This window comes from Schistocerca americana, chromosome 2, assembly GCF_021461395.2.
Source record: "Schistocerca americana isolate TAMUIC-IGC-003095 chromosome 2, iqSchAmer2.1, whole genome shotgun sequence".
Taxonomy (NCBI): domain Eukaryota; kingdom Metazoa; phylum Arthropoda; class Insecta; order Orthoptera; family Acrididae; genus Schistocerca; species Schistocerca americana.
This window is the reverse complement of record NC_060120.1, coordinates 40,460,328-40,477,031: the sequence shown is the minus strand read 5'-3', so window position 1 is coordinate 40,477,031 and position 16,704 is coordinate 40,460,328. Positions and strand designations below refer to the sequence as shown.

Below are 16,704 nucleotides of genomic sequence, written 5' to 3'. Positions count from 1 at the left end.
GTATGTTGTACGCCCATCCGTTATCTGCAGTGCACGAATTAGTAAAATTCCGAGTCCTCATCATCCTTCTCCCGCGTGAACCGATCGCCTCCGTGTTCCTCGCCGTCGGTCTTTCCCTCCATCGTAGTAGCTGTGGGTGCATGTCCGCGGTCCTCGACATCGTCTTCCATCTCCTGGGCCCAGTCCAGCAAGGAATCGTCTGTGCGTGTACGTTTCTTCTCCTCGACCATGTCTAATGATTGTTTATCCTTCTTCTTTGGAGGGCGTGTTCCCGAACCTGTAGAGCCAGATGCGTCCAAAATGTCCGGCGCACGGTCTGGCACGTCCTCCTTCCGTGATTTCTTGAGCGTCTTCGGGCTCTGTTGGCGGTGTTCCGACGACGTTTCGTGCATTATATGACAAAACTGCGTCGCCTTTTCTCTCAACGGTGGGGCACATGTTGCCGCCCCCGCATGAGCAATTCTGCGCTTTTTGGTGTCCTGGGACAGTATCGCTGAGGCATTCGCGTTTGTCTCCATCATGTCAATATCCGATAAGTCTACCTTCCCCTCGTCGTGTGTGCGCATCACATTATTTCGTTGTAAGTCGCCGTCCATCTTTGACACCTCGGTGCTTCCGACCGGCGAGATCTGAGCGTCAGTTGCTGGCAAATCCGGACGGGGGGTATCCAAACGTACTTCATGCTGCAATAGAGCCCCAGTAGCAGTACTGTCGTCCTCTGTAGTAGATGTGGTGGTCGGGGGTTGACGGAGTACCGCGGCATACCTCACGGGCAGTTGCGACATATTGGATTGCACTTTCGCCTCACCTACTGGTATTTGCGTCACGCGTCTTTGGGGACAATCAGTGCGGACATGTCCGGGAGAACCACATGCTGCGCATGTCCTCGGTTGACCATCATACATAACTATTGCTCTGTACCCGCAGACATTGATGTACGATGGTATATGCTTTTGTAAATCAATTTTCACTTGGCGAATACCATTCAACACCGGAAATTTATGCATAGTAGACCACTTCTCCGCGACATTAGAGAGAACTGTACCGTAAGGTTTGAGCACTGAGTTAATTTGTTCGGCTGTAATTTCGAATGGCAGTTCGAAAATGCGAACGGTCCTAAGACCTAAACCAGCTTGAGTAACTTGTACCTCTCCGATAGTACCGTCCGAATGTTTAAATTTTAGGGTCCCTCCACAAGATTCAACAATCTTATCACACGTGACAGCATTTTTCAACTTAAGATAAACTGTACTACTACAGATCGACAAGTGAATTCCAATAAGATCGTCCATATTCAGTTTCAAAGAGTCTTCTATAAAGTTCTCTACTTCAAAAGATGTCGGTCGAACTAAAGACTGGTCAAACATCAACTTCAATGTGTCTCTTCGTGGTGGTTGTGCCATTACAAATTTCTAACCATGAATCGTTGTTACAGGGAAACAAGTACGCTAAGCGGCGTAACACTCACCACAACAGTCACGGCCAGCGGCGGCGAGAGCGTAAACACAGCGCGTCCGCACAGCTCGCTCGCCGAAACCAGACTATCGACCAACGAGCCCTGTGACACGGCGAATGCCAAATATTCCAGGCCCTCGATGTCGTCCAGGGTGCCCTGGAAGTCTCGTGTACGCTGGCGGGATGGGGGCGGCGCGAATTCCCGCGGTCGGCGGCCTTCCTGGGCTACTGGTACCTTCATGTAGAGCTGCCGCTGGGCTCGCACTGCCTGCTGCTGAGAAAGTGATTGCTTTTGCTGATATGACTTGCAATAACGACTGCGCGAAACGCCGCTATCTCGTTAGGGGTGCTACGGCAGACACCCTCTCGAGCACCCCGAAGACTTCTTGAGCCCTCGGCTGTGATGGGCTCCAGGCTGACAAAAAAAGAACTGTCGTGTGTGCATTCGCGGACGAGAGAAAGTCTGAGGCAAGTTCGAGTGAACAAGGATGGACTCCTCGGGTCCGTTGTTTCCGTAGTGTAGCGGTTATCACGTCTGCTTCACACGCAGAAGGTCCCCGGTTCGATCCCGGGCGGGAACAGTATTTTCCTGCCTATGTCGTATTGTCCTCCAATGAGCCACGTCGTGTGTGGATCTGCTGCATGTCCCTTCGTTTGCAAGTACCACATTTATTGAATTTTTTAGTTACGATGGCAACATCACTATAAGTTGTCTGTGAAGTAAGGTGCACACAGGCAGTTTCCGTGGTGTAGCGGTTATCACGTCTGCCTCACACGCGGAAGGTCCCCGGTTCGATCCCGGGCGGAAACACTTTTTCATCACTTTAAGCAAGACGTACTAACATGCATCTGCTACCATCTGTACCCGAAACCTTCGTAATCGCCTTCACGCGTCGGACCCGAGTGTCAATTGCTCACATCGAATAAGAAATTCATTTGATATTGACGGCGAGCTTTTTGCGCTGACTCAGCCACTGACGTGCGATCAGTTTGCACAAAACGCTAGGGCTCGTCCGGGATTTGAACCCGGGACCTCCTGCACCCTAAGCAGGAATCATACCCCTAGACCAACGAGCCCTGTGACACGGCGAATGCCAAATATTCCAGGCCCTCGATGTCGTCCAGGGTGCCCTGGAAGTCTCGTGTACGCTGGCGGGATGGGGGCGGCGCGAATTCCCGCGGTCGGCGGCCTTCCTGGGCTACTGGTACCTTCATGTAGAGCTGCCGCTGGGCTCGCACTGCCTGCTGCTGAGAAAGTGATTGCTTTTGCTGATATGACTTGCAATAACGACTGCGCGAAACGCCGCTATCTCGTTAGGGGTGCTACGGCAGACACCCTCTCGAGCACCCCGAAGACTTCTTGAGCCCTCGGCTGTGATGGGCTCCAGGCTGACAAAAGAACTGTCGTGTGTGCATTCGCGGACGAGAGAAAGTCTGAGGCAAGTTCGAGTGAACAAGGATGGACTCCTCGGGTCCGTTGTTTCCGTAGTGTAGCGGTTATCACGTCTGCTTCACACGCAGAAGGTCCCCGGTTCGATCCCGGGCGGGAACAGTATTTTCCTGCCTATGTCGTATTGTCCTCCAATGAGCCACGTCGTGTGTGGATCTGCTGCATGTCCCTTCGTTTGCAAGTACCACATTTATTGAATTTTTTAGTTACGATGGCAACATCACTATAAGTTGTCTGTGAAGTAAGGTGCACACAGGCAGTTTCCGTGGTGTAGCGGTTATCACGTCTGCCTAACACGCGGAAGGTCCCCGGTTCGATCCCGGGCGGAAACACTTTTTCATCACTTTAAGCAAGACGTACTAACATGCATCTGCTACCATCTGTACCCGAAACCTTCGTAATCGCCTTCACGCGTCGGACCCGAGTGTCAATTGCTCACATCGAATAAGAAATTCATTTGATATTGACGGCGAGCTTTTTGCGCTGACTCAGCCACTGACGTGCGATCAGTTTGCACAAAACGCTAGGGCTCGTCCGGGATTTGAACCCGGGACCTCCTGCACCCTAAGCAGGAATCATACCCCTAGACCAACGAGCCCTGTGACACGGCGAATGCCAAATATTCCAGGCCCTCGATGTCGTCCAGGGTGCCCTGGAAGTCTCGTGTACGCTGGCGGGATGGGGGCGGCGCGAATTCCCGCGGTCGGCGGCCTTCCTGGGCTACTGGTACCTTCATGTAGAGCTGCCGCTGGGCTCGCACTGCCTGCTGCTGAGAAAGTGATTGCTTTTGCTGATATGACTTGCAATAACGACTGCGCGAAACGCCGCTATCTCGTTAGGGGTGCTACGGCAGACACCCTCTCGAGCACCCCGAAGACTTCTTGAGCCCTCGGCTGTGATGGGCTCCAGGCTGACAAAAGAACTGTCGTGTGTGCATTCGCGGACGAGAGAAAGTCTGAGGCAAGTTCGAGTGAACAAGGATGGACTCCTCGGGTCCGTTGTTTCCGTAGTGTAGCGGTTATCACGTCTGTTTCACACGCAGAAGGTCCCCGGTTCGATCCCGGGCGGGAACAGTATTTTCCTGCCTATGTCGTATTGTCCTCCAATGAGCCACGTCGTGTGTGGATCTGCTGCATGTCCCTTCGTTTGCAAGTACCACATTTATTGAATTTTTTAGTTACGATGGCAACATCACTATAAGTTGTCTGTGAAGTAAGGTGCACACAGGCAGTTTCCGTGGTGTAGCGGTTATCACGTCTGCCCTAGTCGCGCTTCAGCTGTGCTACCGTGTGGACGCGTGTACTGCTGCGCTCCGATTGTGTTGTTTACATACGTGTTCTGCTGTTGTCTCCTTTGCTGGCTGTCCGTTCATCTTCGTGTTTGTGTATCGTCGTTAGTGTTTGGCTGTTCATCACCGTTCTGTCACTCGCCGGAATTTCGGTTTTTTAACCGGAGTTTCATCCCTGTTCTGAATCATGTCTACGAACGTCAGGAAAAACACACTGGTCTTCGCTTTCGACAAGGAAACCCGTCATATCCAGCCAACGTCACTGGAAATACACGATTGGATTACTGAGGTAATTGGTGTCAACTCTGATTCCGTCCATACAATGCAGTTAGACAATGATAAATACTGTATTTTTGTTAAGTTTGAGAGCTCGGTGACGATAGATAGACTTTTAGCAAAGTGGGGTAGTGAAGTAGAATTCATTCACAGAGACGGCTCGAAGAGCAAAGTTCGGATCTGGCGAGCTGATATTGTTTACACTACCGTTCGCGTGCTTAACTTACCTATTGAAATTGATAATGATTTAATTAAGGATGCGCTTTGCAAGTATGGTGACGTGAAATCAGTTAATAATGAACGTTGGTCTCGTCACTACAAACTGCAGTGTTTTAACGGAATTCGATCTGTGGAGATGGACATCAAGACCAATATTCCGTCTCATATATTTGTAAATGGCTACAGGGCGCAAATTGTGTATTCAGGTCAAGTACCGACCTGTCATGTTTGTAATGAGTCTGGCCACTTTAGACAGGATTGTCCGCGGCGGGTTTTTGTATTGAAAAGCAATCTAACGCAACGCCAGAAACTTACCCTAAACGATGTCTTGCCAAATAATGTATCTATCCCGCTGGGTGTGGATACTGCCCCAGCAAACCACTCTGATTTATCCGTAAATGATATTACTCAATTTCCATGTTTAGATAAAAAGGCTGATGTTGACACCCCCGCATCATCCGAACTGCAGACAAAAAAACGGCCCTATGAGATAACTGATAGCTGTTCTGACGACGAGTTGTCTGACAAATCTCACTCCGCACGCAAACAAAAACAATGCGAGGAGGAAGTAATGCCACAACTCCAGGAAATGCAGATGGAAGCTTGTAAACAATTAGAACGTAACCAATTGGGGGGAAACTGCGAAAACGGGGATGTTTCTAGCAATAACCGCGAAACATCAGGAGGGGACACAGTTTGCAAAGACGAGCAGCCTCCTGACAGTCACGAGGAACAATTAGTGTGTCTGGATCAACCCTCTGTAACGGCTAGTGCTTCCCCGAAGGGTACTGACCACACGACAGGGCTAAGCAGTACAGGCCGTGTCGTACAGTTGGACGACCCGACGGGATCGGCGTCACAACCGACCACCACAAAACCCGTCACAGAGCCTTCGGATGCTCCACGAAGGAAGTTAAAGCCACAACCGAATGTCAATGCTCCTCGTAATCAAGCGAAGTTAAAGAGCGTGAAAAGTGACACGAAACCACGAAATGTGCGTTACGAAACTGTCAGGCACGGGTCATTGAAAGAATCTCCTGAGGAACTTCCTGATAATCAATCTTCTACTGATTCAGGAGGGAAATCTCAAACCTAGACTGCACTAATACTGTAATTAGCAACCTCTCAATGGGACGTTCTGTTCTGTCTAAATTTTCTGTGTCTCCTAAGTAATAATTTAGTCGCATGTTATTTACTCACTGTCCTAACATCCAACGAGTAATAACGCAATGACCCAGTGTTATACTATTGCTACTGTCAATATTAACAAAATACGGTCGGCATTGAAAATAGCAGCGCTAAAAGAATTTTTATATGACTCGGGAACTGATATAGCCCTGCTGCAGGAAGTTGTCACGTCGGATTTAAATATTCCCGGGTATGTTGCTCACCTAAATGTCTCCCACGAAACTAGCGTGGGGACAGCTTTTTTAATCCGGGATGGGATTCCAGTAACGGAAGTAGAACGACTGGAATCTGGAAGGGGAATAGGGCTCAAGATTTATGACGTGTCCCTTATTAACTTGTATGCCCCTTCCGGCAGCTCACATAGATCTGACAGAACACGATTTTTTAAAGACGAGGTAATATACTTATTGCGCAAAAACCCCAGTCACCTTATAATGGGGGGTGATTTTAATTGCGTCCTCAACAGGAAAGATCAGAGTCCAAATTTTAATTATTCTGCTGAATTAAAACATCTCGTCACTAGCTTAAAGCTAAAGGATGCTTGGGAATGCAAACACCCTGCTGTTGTCGAGTACACTTATGCAACTTCCAATACATGCAGCAGAATCGACAGATTCTACATTACCGACAATCTCGAAACGGCTTTATTGAAAACAGAAACGGTTCCTGTTTACTTTTCGGACCATTCCGGTGTGTTGGCCTGTATAAATTTACAAGCGCAGCCAATACGCCGCTTCAAAAACCAGTGGAATTTAAATGTCTCGCTGTTACAAGACCGTGAATTAGAAGATCAGATAAAAGACGCATGGGCGTTATGCCTGCGTGCTCTTCCTAGATACGCGACTACCGTCGAATGGTGGACAAAAATGACAAAGCCGAAACTTAGAAAGACGATAATGCAATATAGCTTTCAGAGGGCCAGAGATCTTAAGAACACTATAGAGTTCTATTACTCAGTACTCAGAGAGCTATATGGTCAAACATCTGGTTCACATCTTCGCCTGACAGATATCAAAAAAATTAAGGCTAAATTACTCAGCATTAAGAGGCATCAACTGGAAGGACTTAAAATAAAATCCAAGGCGAAATCTGTCTCAGAGGACGAAACAACTTCCCTATACCACCTTCTGAAGCACGCTCAAAACAGAAGAACAATGCTTATCGACGAATTACGGACGGCGAATGGTACAAGTCTTAGGACACAGAAAGATATTTTGAATGAGATCTATCGCTACTTCGATAACCTATATTCCGAAAATTCCAGCTGCGAGGAATCTATTGATGATTTCCTTGACTTTCTTGTGCCACAGCTGACGGATGATGACAACGTTACCTTCCTGTCGCACGTCTGTAATGAGGACGTTTATGTGACTCTGTGTACCTCCCCTCTGAAAAAATCCCCAGGTCCTGATGGTCTACCTGCAGAATTTTATGTCCGCTATTGGCCGATAGTGGGAGGGACAATTACAGCGATTGTAAATGAAGTTCTTCAGGGCGCAATGATACCCTCTGAATTTAAAGAAAGTAAAATAGTCCTTATCCCCAAAACTAAAGGACACAAAGATCTTACTAACTTCCGACCGATTTCGTTGCTCAATGCGGACTATAAAATAATAGCCAGAATTCTCAACAAGAAAATTTCATCCTTAGCAAATAGACTGATTAGTCCGTATCAACACTGCATTGCAGGTAAAACTCTGTTTCACAATTTAGCGGAATTTCGGGATATAATTGCAATCACTTCCGTCACTAACATCAAATGTGCCCTGGTTTTCCTGGATTTTCATAAAGCATTCGATCTCGTGAATCATATCTACCTTTTCAAGACGTTAAAAAAGCTCGGTTTCCAGGAGCGAGCCTTAAACGTAATAAAAAACGTGGCGACAGGAATAAACGCATGCATAGCAGTTAACAGTCAGGCTACGAGAAAATTCCAAATACGACGCGGTGTTCCTCAGGGAAGCCCCCTTTCTATGTCACTATTTGCCATTTCACTGGACCCATTTCTTAAACGTATTCACGATAAATTAACAGGTATAACACTGTCAGGGTGCAAAACAGCTATAAAAGCTTATGCTGATGATGTAGGCGTCATAATCAGAAATAATGACGATGTAGCTACGTTAGCTGCAGTGATTCAGACTTACTGCAGTGCGTCTGGGGCAAATTCAAATGAAAAGAAAAGCAAAATTTTACATCTTAAGGGTTTTGAGCACATAAACGTAGAGTGGGCAAAGCTGGTCAGGCAGCATACGACGCTTGGTGTCACATTGACCGCATGCCCAATGAAAATGACTGCGTTGAATTGGAAAGCTGCGGCACGGAAAGTGCAGGGTGCTATAATGGAAAATTTATCACGGAATATGAATCAGATTCAGAGGATTAAGTACATCAACACGTGTATCTTAGCTATAGCATACCACACCGCTCAGCTCTTTCCACTACCCAAAATGATAGCCAAGAACATAACGTCCAGAATCACAAATTTTCTGTGGAAAGGAGAACTGTTTCGAGTAACCGCCAAAGTGGCTACCTTACATCCCCGAAATGGTGGTTTAGGTCTCATCAATATCACCAACAAAGCCTCTGCACTCTTCGTCAAAAGGCAACTAACTATCATTAGAGAAGTACCGGAAAGTATTTCAAGCCGACTTTTTGAAATTCTAAAACCTCGCAGCCTGCAGCCTCCTATTGATGTGCAAAAAATTAACAATCGTCTCCAGCACGTGCGAGCCTTTTATATTGAACTTAGCTACTTGAGGGACGAAGTTACACGGCTACGTCAACTAACGTCAAGAGATATTATGCGGGTCTGGGAGACGTGTGAAGGAAAGAATAAAGTAGAGAGACAGTTTCCTCACATACACTGGACTGCTATCTGGCAAAACATCAATTTAAAAGTTTTATCTTCTGACATAAGAACAGCATGGTACAAAGCCGTTAATAATATCATTAGCACCAACGAAAGATTATATGAAATTGGTCTCAGTGACACCAATCTATGTCAACGATGTCGACTAGTGGACACAATTATCCATCGATACACTTGCGGCGGCAATATACATATCTGGAATTGGCTCAAGGTGCAAATAGCTCTCATTACAAGGTCTTCACCTCAGTACATCTCGCTGTCAGTGCTGCACAGACCACAAGACCGTTATTTTCCAGAGACGAAGAATAATGCCGTCTATTGGCTCCTAGGAAATTATGTAACTTACGTAACTCATGACGCTGGAACTGACACCGTTACAGATTTCAAGATATACTTACAGTGCAAATACCACAAAATACGTACGTATGCAGACCACAAGAAGAAATATGGTAATATGCTACAAATTATATTTGATAGAATGGGGATAGGCTAACCACCATCAACCTAAAGCACACAGTATTGAGTGACTATATTACTATGTGCAGAATTATTGTCTGTTTCATTTCTTATACTTTCATTTTTGTTGATTTTCCACTATGACAAAATGGTCAAAAACGACAACAAATAAAAAATTTAAAAAAATTAAAAAAAAATGAAGGCAGGAACAACAAGTAGAAGATTGAGTTATATTTTTCATTTTATGCACATGGAGAGGTATTACTTATTTCACGAACGAATTCCTTTCATTTCATCATGATAATATAAAAAACCATAAAAAAAGAGGAAACACTAATTAAAAAAACTTAAAAACAAAAAAAAATGAAAAAATTGAAAAAAAACAAAAAAAAATAAATTTGCTAAAGTGGGCAGTTGTATTTTTGGATCATAGGAGCGACAAGGTCGAAAATCAGTGATGGGTATGGTGGAGACATTGTGGCCAGGCCTCAGATTATTCTTGACCCCTGCCCACTTTGCCTCCTTCTGCCTATTACTTATAAAAAAATTTAATAAAGAGTGGTTCAAAAAAAAAAACGGAAAAAAAATAAAAAAAAAAAGTGGTTAAGGCGGAGAAAAACAAAAAAAAAAAAAGTGGCAGAGCGCTGGTCTAGTAAAAAAAAAAAAAAAAAAAAAAAAAAAAAAAAAAAAAAAAAAAAAACACGCGGAAGGTCCCCGGTTCGATCCCGGGCGGAAACACTTTTTCATCACTTTAAGCAAGACGTACTAACATGCATCTGCTACCATCTGTACCCGAAACCTTCGTAATCGCCTTCACGCGTCGGACCCGAGTGTCAATTGCTCACATCGAATAAGAAATTCATTTGATATTGACGGCGAGCTTTTTGCGCTGACTCAGCCACTGACGTGCGATCAGTTTGCACAAAACGCTAGGGCTCGTCCGGGATTTGAACCCGGGACCTCCTGCACCCTAATGTAGGAATCATACCCCTAGACCAACGAGCCCTGTGACACGGCGAATGCCAAATATTCCAGGCCCTCGATGTCGTCCAGGGTGCCCTGGAAGTCTCGTGTACGCTGGCGGGATGGGGGCGGCGCGAATTCCCGCGGTCGGCGGCCTTCCTGGGCTACTGGTACCTTCATGTAGAGCTGCCGCTGGGCTCGCACTGCCTGCTGCTGAGAAAGTGATTGCTTTTGCTGATATGACTTGCAATAACGACTGCGCGAAACGCCGCTATCTCGTTAGGGGTGCTACGGCAGACACCCTCTCGAGCACCCCGAAGACTTCTTGAGCCCTCGGCTGTGATGGGCTCCAGGCTGACAAAAGAACTGTCGTGTGTGCATTCGCGGACGAGAGAAAGTCTGAGGCAAGTTCGAGTGAACAAGGATGGACTCCTCGGGTCCGTTGTTTCCGTAGTGTAGCGGTTATCACGTCTGCTTCACACGCAGAAGGTCCCCGGTTCGATCCCGGGCGGGAACAGTATTTTCCTGCCTATGTCGTATTGTCCTCCAATGAGCCACGTCGTGTGTGGATCTGCTGCATGTCCCTTCGTTTGCAAGTACCACATTTATTGAATTTTTTAGTTACGATGGCAACATCACTATAAGTTGTCTGTGAAGTAAGGTGCACACAGGCAGTTTCCGTGGTGTAGCGGTTATCACGTCTGCCTAACACGCGGAAGGTCCCCGGTTCACTTTAAGCAAGACGTACTAACATGCATCTGCTACCATCTGTACCCGAAACCTTCGTAATCGCCTTCACGCGTCGGACCCGAGTGTCAATTGCTCACATCGAATAAGAAATTCATTTGATATTGACGGCGAGCTTTTTGCGCTGACTCAGCCACTGACGTGCGATCAGTTTGCACAAAACGCTAGGGCTCGTCCGGGATTTGAACCCGGGACCTCCTGCACCCTAATGTAGGAATCATACCCCTAGACCAACGAGCCCTGTGACACGGCGAATGCCAAATATTCCAGGCCCTCGATGTCGTCCAGGGTGCCCTGGAAGTCTCGTGTACGCTGGCGGGATGGGGGCGGCGCGAATTCCCGCGGTCGGCGGCCTTCCTGGGCTACTGGTACCTTCATGTAGAGCTGCCGCTGGGCTCGCACTGCCTGCTGCTGAGAAAGTGATTGCTTTTGCTGATATGACTTGCAATAACGACTGCGCGAAACGCCGCTATCTCGTTAGGGGTGCTACGGCAGACACCCTCTCGAGCACCCCGAAGACTTCTTGAGCCCTCGGCTGTGATGGGCTCCAGGCTGACAAAAGAACTGTCGTGTGTGCATTCGCGGACGAGAGAAAGTCTGAGGCAAGTTCGAGTGAACAAGGATGGACTCCTCGGGTCCGTTGTTTCCGTAGTGTAGCGGTTATCACGTCTGCTTCACACGCAGAAGGTCCCCGGTTCGATCCCGGGCGGGAACAGTATTTTCCTGCCTATGTCGTATTGTCCTCCAATGAGCCACGTCGTGTGTGGATCTGCTGCATGTCCCTTCGTTTGCAAGTACCACATTTATTGAATTTTTTAGTTACGATGGCAACATCACTATAAGTTGTCTGTGAAGTAAGGTGCACACAGGCAGTTTCCGTGGTGTAGCGGTTATCACGTCTGCCTAACACGCGGAAGGTCCCCGGTTCACTTTAAGCAAGACGTACTAACATGCATCTGCTACCATCTGTACCCGAAACCTTCGTAATCGCCTTCACGCGTCGGACCCGAGTGTCAATTGCTCACATCGAATAAGAAATTCATTTGATATTGACGGCGAGCTTTTTGCGCTGACTCAGCCACTGACGTGCGATCAGTTTGCACAAAACGCTAGGGCTCGTCCGGGATTTGAACCCGGGACCTCCTGCACCCTAATGTAGGAATCATACCCCTAGACCAACGAGCCCTGTGACACGGCGAATGCCAAATATTCCAGGCCCTCGATGTCGTCCAGGGTGCCCTGGAAGTCTCGTGTACGCTGGCGGGATGGGGGCGGCGCGAATTCCCGCGGTCGGCGGCCTTCCTGGGCTACTGGTACCTTCATGTAGAGCTGCCGCTGGGCTCGCACTGCCTGCTGCTGAGAAAGTGATTGCTTTTGCTGATATGACTTGCAATAACGACTGCGCGAAACGCCGCTATCTCGTTAGGGGTGCTACGGCAGACACCCTCTCGAGCACCCCGAAGACTTCTTGAGCCCTCGGCTGTGATGGGCTCCAGGCTGACAAAAGAACTGTCGTGTGTGCATTCGCGGACGAGAGAAAGTCTGAGGCAAGTTCGAGTGAACAAGGATGGACTCCTCGGGTCCGTTGTTTCCGTAGTGTAGCGGTTATCACGTCTGCTTCACACGCAGAAGGTCCCCGGTTCGATCCCGGGCGGGAACAGTATTTTCCTGCCTATGTCGTATTGTCCTCCAATGAGCCACGTCGTGTGTGGATCTGCTGCATGTCCCTTCGTTTGCAAGTACCACATTTATTGAATTTTTTAGTTACGATGGCAACATCACTATAAGTTGTCTGTGAAGTAAGGTGCACACAGGCAGTTTCCGTGGTGTAGCGGTTATCACGTCTGCCTAACACGCGGAAGGTCCCCGGTTCGATCCCGGGCGGAAACACTTTTTCATCACTTTAAGCAAGACGTACTAACATGCATCTGCTACCATCTGTACCCGAAACCTTCGTAATCGCCTTCACGCGTCGGACCCGAGTGTCAATTGCTCACATCGAATAAGAAATTCATTTGATATTGACGGCGAGCTTTTTGCGCTGACTCAGCCACTGACGTGCGATCAGTTTGCACAAAACGCTAGTGCTCGTCCGGGATTTGAACCCGGGACCTCCTGCACCCTAATGTAGGAATCATACCCCTAGACCAACGAGCCCTGTGACACGGCGAATGCCAAATATTCCAGGCCCTCGATGTCGTCCAGGGTGCCCTGGAAGTCTCGTGTACGCTGGCGGGATGGGGGCGGCGCGAATTCCCGCGGTCGGCGGCCTTCCTGGGCTACTGGTACCTTCATGTAGAGCTGCCGCTGGGCTCGCACTGCCTGCTGCTGAGAAAGTGATTGCTTTTGCTGATATGACTTGCAATAACGACTGCGCGAAACGCCGCTATCTCGTTAGGGGTGCTACGGCAGACACCCTCTCGAGCACCCCGAAGACTTCTTGAGCCCTCGGCTGTGATGGGCTCCAGGCTGACAAAAGAACTGTCGTGTGTGCATTCGCGGACGAGAGAAAGTCTGAGGCAAGTTCGAGTGAACAAGGATGGACTCCTCGGGTCCGTCGTTTCCGTAGTGTAGCGGTTATCACGTCTGCTTCACACGCAGAAGGTCCCCGGTTCGATCCCGGGCGGGAACAGTATTTTCCTGCCTATGTCGTATTGTCCTCCAATGAGCCACGTCGTGTGTGGATCTGCTGCATGTCCCTTCGTTTGCAAGTACCACATTTATTGAATTTTTTAGTTACGATGGCAACATCACTATAAGTTGTCTGTGAAGTAAGGTGCACACAGGCAGTTTCCGTGGTGTAGCGGTTATCACGTCTGCCTAACACGCGGAAGGTCCCCGGTTCGATCCCGGGCGGAAACACTTTTTCATCACTTTAAGCAAGACGTACTAACATGCATCTGCTACCATCTGTACCCGAAACCTTCGTAATCGCCTTCACGCGTCGGACCCGAGTGTCAATTGCTCACATCGAATAAGAAATTCATTTGATATTGACGGCGAGCTTTTTGCGCTGACTCAGCCACTGACGTGCGATCAGTTTGCACAAAACGCTAGGGCTCTTCCGGGATTTGAACCCGGGACCTCCTGCACCCTAAGCAGGAATCATACCCCTAGACCAACGAGCCCTGTGACACGGCGAATGCCAAATATTCCAGGCCCTCGATGTCGTCCAGGGTGCCCTGGAAGTCTCGTGTACGCTGGCGGGATGGGGGCGGCGCGAATTCCCGCGGTCGGCGGCCTTCCTGGGCTACTGGTACCTTCATGTAGAGCTGCCGCTGGGCTCGCACTGCCTGCTGCTGAGAAAGTGATTGCTTTTGCTGATATGACTTGCAATAACGACTGCGCGAAACGCCGCTATCTCGTTAGGGGTGCTACGGCAGACACCCTCTCGAGCACCCCGAAGACTTCTTGAGCCCTCGGCTGTGATGGGCTCCAGGCTGACAAAAGAACTGTCGTGTGTGCATTCGCGGACGAGAGAAAGTCTGAGGCAAGTTCGAGTGAACAAGGATGGACTCCTCGGGTCCGTCGTTTCCGTAGTGTAGCGGTTATCACGTCTGCTTCACACGCAGAAGGTCCCCGGTTCGATCCCGGGCGGGAACAGTATTTTCCTGCCTATGTCGTATTGTCCTCCAATGAGCAACGTCGTGTGTGGATCTGCTGCATGTCCCTTCGTTTGCTAGTACCACATTTATTGAATTTTTTAGTTACGATGGCAACATCACTATAAGTTGTCTGTGAAGTAAGGTGCACACAGGCAGTTTCCGTGGTGTAGCGGTTATCACGTCTGCCTAACACGCAGAAGGTCCCCGGTTCGATCCCGGGCGGAAACACTTTTTCATCACTTTAAGCAAGACGTACTAACATGCATCTGCTACCATCTGTACCCGAAACCTTCGTAATCGCCTTCACGCGTCGGACCCGAGTGTCAATTGCTCACATCGAATAAGAAATTCATTTGATATTGACGGCGAGCTTTTTGCGCTGACTCAGCCACTGACGTGCGATCAGTTTGCACAAAACGCTAGGGCTCGTCCGGGATTTGAACCCGGGACCTCCTGCACCCTAAGCAGGAATCATACCCCTAGACCAACGAGCCCTGTGACACGGCGAATGCCAAATATTCCAGGCCCTCGATGTCGTCCAGGGTGCCCTGGAAGTCTCGTGTACGCTGGCGGGATGGGGGCGGCGCGAATTCCCGCGGTCGGCGGCCTTCCTGGGCTACTGGTACCTTCATGTAGAGCTGCCGCTGGGCTCGCACTGCCTGCTGCTGAGAAAGTGATTGCTTTTGCTGATATGACTTGCAATAACGACTGCGCGAAACGCCGCTATCTCGTTAGGGGTGCTACGGCAGACACCCTCTCGAGCACCCCGAAGACTTCTTGAGCCCTCGGCTGTGATGGGCTCCAGGCTGACAAAAGAACTGTCGTGTGTGCATTCGCGGACGAGAGAAAGTCTGAGGCAAGTTCGAGTGAACAAGGATGGACTCCTCGGGTCCGTCGTTTCCGTAGTGTAGCGGTTATCACGTCTGCTTCACACGCAGAAGGTCCCCGGTTCGATCCCGGGCGGGAACAGTATTTTCCTGCCTATGTCGTATTGTCCTCCAATGAGCCACGTCGTGTGTGGATCTGCTGCATGTCCCTTCGTTTGCAAGTACCACATTTATTGAATTTTTTAGTTACGATGGCAACATCACTATAAGTTGTCTGTGAAGTAAGGTGCACACAGGCAGTTTCCGTGGTGTAGCGGTTATCACGTCTGCCTAACACGCAGAAGGTCCCCGGTTCGATCCCGGGCGGAAACACTTTTTCATCACTTTAAGCAAGACGTACTAACATGCATCTGCTACCATCTGTACCCGAAACCTTCGTAATCGCCTTCACGCGTCGGACCCGAGTGTCAATTGCTCACATCGAATAAGAAATTCATTTGATATTGACGGCGAGCTTTTTGCGCTGACTCAGCCACTGACGTGCGATCAGTTTGCACAAAACGCTAGGGCTCGTCCGGGATTTGAACCCGGGACCTCCTGCACCCTACGCAGGAATCATACCCCTAGACCAACGAGCCCTGTGACACGGCGAATGCCAAATATTCCAGGCCCTCGATGTCGTCCAGGGTGCCCTGGAAGTCTCGTGTACGCTGGCGGGATGGGGGCGGCGCGAATTCCCGCGGTCGGCGGCCTTCCTGGGCTACTGGTACCTTCATGTAGAGCTGCCGCTGGGCTCGCACTGCCTGCTGCTGAGAAAGTGATTGCTTTTGCTGATATGACTTGCAATAACGACTGCGCGAAACGCCCCTTTCTCGTTAGGGGTGCTACGGCAGACACCCTCTCGAGCACCCCGAAGACTTCTTGAGCCCTCGGCTGTGATGGGCTCCAGGCTGACAAAAGAACTGTCGTGTGTGCATTCGCGGACGAGAGAAAGTCTGAGGCAAGTTCGAGTGAACAAGGATGGACTCCTCGGGTCCGTCGTTTCCGTAGTGTAGCGGTTATCACGTCTGCTTCACACGCAGAAGGTCCCCGGTTCGATCCCGGGCGGGAACAGTATTTTCCTGCCTATGTCGTATTGTCCTCCAATGAGCAACGTCGTGTGTGGATCTGCTGCATGTCCCTTCGTTTGCTAGTACCACATTTATTGAATTTTTTAGTTACGATGGCAACATCACTATAAGTTGTCTGTGAAGTAAGGTGCACACAGGCAGTTTCCGTGGTGTAGCGGTTATCACGTCTGCCTAACACGCAGAAGGTCCCCGGTTCGATCCCGGGCGGAAACACTTTTTCATCACTTT

General features: G+C 49.1%; 22 non-coding genes across 22 annotated transcripts; 17 read left to right on the top strand and 5 right to left on the bottom strand.

The window, feature by feature from the left end:
* Positions 1 to 1,963: 1,963 nt before the first annotated feature.
* On the top strand, positions 1,964 to 2,036 carry Trnav-cac. The gene has a single exon. It is a non-coding gene; the product is annotated as a tRNA-Val (tRNA).
* A 157-nt stretch (positions 2,037 to 2,193) lies between these two features.
* Trnav-cac lies at positions 2,194 to 2,266 on the top strand. The gene has a single exon. It is a non-coding gene; the product is annotated as a tRNA-Val (tRNA).
* Positions 2,267 to 2,460: 194 nt separating this feature from the next.
* Positions 2,461 to 2,532, bottom strand: Trnap-agg. Its single transcript has one exon. It is a non-coding gene; the product is annotated as a tRNA-Pro (tRNA).
* A 402-nt stretch (positions 2,533 to 2,934) lies between these two features.
* On the top strand, positions 2,935 to 3,007 carry Trnav-cac. Its single transcript has one exon. It is a non-coding gene; the product is annotated as a tRNA-Val (tRNA).
* Positions 3,008 to 3,164: 157 nt separating this feature from the next.
* Positions 3,165 to 3,237, top strand: Trnav-aac. Its single transcript has one exon. It is a non-coding gene; the product is annotated as a tRNA-Val (tRNA).
* Positions 3,238 to 3,431: 194 nt separating this feature from the next.
* On the bottom strand, positions 3,432 to 3,503 carry Trnap-agg. Its single transcript has one exon. It is a non-coding gene; the product is annotated as a tRNA-Pro (tRNA).
* A 402-nt stretch (positions 3,504 to 3,905) lies between these two features.
* Positions 3,906 to 3,978, top strand: Trnav-cac. The gene has a single exon. It is a non-coding gene; the product is annotated as a tRNA-Val (tRNA).
* A 6,633-nt stretch (positions 3,979 to 10,611) lies between these two features.
* Positions 10,612 to 10,684, top strand: Trnav-cac. The gene has a single exon. It is a non-coding gene; the product is annotated as a tRNA-Val (tRNA).
* An 872-nt stretch (positions 10,685 to 11,556) lies between these two features.
* Trnav-cac lies at positions 11,557 to 11,629 on the top strand. Its single transcript has one exon. It is a non-coding gene; the product is annotated as a tRNA-Val (tRNA).
* Positions 11,630 to 12,501: 872 nt separating this feature from the next.
* Trnav-cac lies at positions 12,502 to 12,574 on the top strand. Its single transcript has one exon. It is a non-coding gene; the product is annotated as a tRNA-Val (tRNA).
* Positions 12,575 to 12,731: 157 nt separating this feature from the next.
* Positions 12,732 to 12,804, top strand: Trnav-aac. Its single transcript has one exon. It is a non-coding gene; the product is annotated as a tRNA-Val (tRNA).
* Positions 12,805 to 13,473: 669 nt separating this feature from the next.
* Trnav-cac lies at positions 13,474 to 13,546 on the top strand. The gene has a single exon. It is a non-coding gene; the product is annotated as a tRNA-Val (tRNA).
* A 157-nt stretch (positions 13,547 to 13,703) lies between these two features.
* On the top strand, positions 13,704 to 13,776 carry Trnav-aac. The gene has a single exon. It is a non-coding gene; the product is annotated as a tRNA-Val (tRNA).
* A 194-nt stretch (positions 13,777 to 13,970) lies between these two features.
* Positions 13,971 to 14,042, bottom strand: Trnap-agg. The gene has a single exon. It is a non-coding gene; the product is annotated as a tRNA-Pro (tRNA).
* A 402-nt stretch (positions 14,043 to 14,444) lies between these two features.
* Trnav-cac lies at positions 14,445 to 14,517 on the top strand. The gene has a single exon. It is a non-coding gene; the product is annotated as a tRNA-Val (tRNA).
* A 157-nt stretch (positions 14,518 to 14,674) lies between these two features.
* On the top strand, positions 14,675 to 14,747 carry Trnav-aac. The gene has a single exon. It is a non-coding gene; the product is annotated as a tRNA-Val (tRNA).
* A 194-nt stretch (positions 14,748 to 14,941) lies between these two features.
* Positions 14,942 to 15,013, bottom strand: Trnap-agg. The gene has a single exon. It is a non-coding gene; the product is annotated as a tRNA-Pro (tRNA).
* A 402-nt stretch (positions 15,014 to 15,415) lies between these two features.
* On the top strand, positions 15,416 to 15,488 carry Trnav-cac. The gene has a single exon. It is a non-coding gene; the product is annotated as a tRNA-Val (tRNA).
* Positions 15,489 to 15,645: 157 nt separating this feature from the next.
* Positions 15,646 to 15,718, top strand: Trnav-aac. The gene has a single exon. It is a non-coding gene; the product is annotated as a tRNA-Val (tRNA).
* Positions 15,719 to 15,912: 194 nt separating this feature from the next.
* Positions 15,913 to 15,984, bottom strand: Trnap-agg. The gene has a single exon. It is a non-coding gene; the product is annotated as a tRNA-Pro (tRNA).
* A 402-nt stretch (positions 15,985 to 16,386) lies between these two features.
* Positions 16,387 to 16,459, top strand: Trnav-cac. The gene has a single exon. It is a non-coding gene; the product is annotated as a tRNA-Val (tRNA).
* Positions 16,460 to 16,616: 157 nt separating this feature from the next.
* On the top strand, positions 16,617 to 16,689 carry Trnav-aac. Its single transcript has one exon. It is a non-coding gene; the product is annotated as a tRNA-Val (tRNA).
* Positions 16,690 to 16,704: the final 15 nt, after the last annotated feature.